Genomic DNA, 1,371 nt, shown 5'->3' on the forward strand with positions numbered 1-1,371 from the left:
CAATAGCATGGAGCACGCAGCCCTTCCTCAAGGTGGTGCCGCGGTCAGCCTTGCACTGGCTTCCTGGCACTCACCTGATCACAGAACATGATCACAGGAGCTCAGGGATTGCTCTTTAGGTAACTCACGCAGGCCTCACAGCACCTCTCTGAGAGGAGCTGCTAGTTATCCCCACTTCACGGGGAACTGAAGTACAGAGCGGTGAAGCAGCTTGCCCGAGGCTGCTTAAGTGACCAAGCTTGGTCTCCTCCCTAGGCATTCTGGCTGCAGAGTTCATGTTCGCAATCATGGTACAGCACTGCTCAACACTCACTCAGGCTCCACCCCAGAGGAGGAAGGGCCCAACTTTTCTCATACCCGCTCGGTGTTGAATAGATTCAGTAAAACTCAGCAGTTGGCATCGATTTACCTAGACTCCCATTTTTCCTCTGTGGACCCAGAGGTTTCAAAAGCTCATAGATATGATAGATAACGGAGCCCAGACAAAGGGCTACAGGTGAGTCACAGGTGAACTGACTCAGGCCCAGGCTGGGCCCTCGCAGAGCTTTTTCTGGCCATAAAAATTCACTTGGGCCAATTTATTAGTCCAGGTCTGTTGGCTGAACCCTCGCCAGGGGACCTCATTTCCATCAGTAGAACAAAATGACATTTTTAGAAGTTGTTTCGAAATGGTTATAAACTAACAGGAAGTTGCAACAATAGTAGGGTCCCATGTACTCTTCACCCAGGAAGTGGATTTTTAAAAACAAGTCAGAACTGAATTCCCTAATGGAATGCAGATAATGGTAGGGCTTTATCGTAGATCCTTCTGAACAGTTACTAATCATTCTCCACATTTGCCATAGAGAAGCAGCTGTTACTGTGTTTTCAAATACAGAGGGCAAATACAAAGGCCATATTTTTGGCAACTGGAAACCATAGTGCTTGGACCAGGAGTTTTGGCTTTACACATTTTTTTAAAGTCTACTTTGCTTTCTCTGGGTTGTTACATTTAACCCTTCTGTAAACCCTTCAGCAGCTATTTGAAATCATGACATCACCTGGGAACCTCTGGTGAGGTGATTTGCAGAAGATAAAACAGGAAACCATTAGCTTCTTCATGTAGAGCAAATTCCTGTCATTGGCAGGGATGAGAAACATACATCAACAGACTCTCATGACGTCTGGGTTCTGCACCAGCTTTACCACTCTTGGACCTCAAGTCCCTTAATTTATCTCCTCATTCTCTCCTAGGAATAGTAGCAGCAGCCCATCCTCAGTCCTCCCTTGCCTGGGTATTGTTCATGTTCTTTGAAAACCTAAGACGGGCACCATACAGGATATTGAAAGCTATGGCTCCATAGTGGTGGCATCAGACAAGTCAGTAGAAAC

This window comes from Phocoena phocoena, chromosome 2, assembly GCF_963924675.1.
Source record: "Phocoena phocoena chromosome 2, mPhoPho1.1, whole genome shotgun sequence".
In the NCBI taxonomy this organism is placed as follows: Eukaryota; Metazoa; Chordata; class Mammalia; order Artiodactyla; family Phocoenidae; genus Phocoena; species Phocoena phocoena.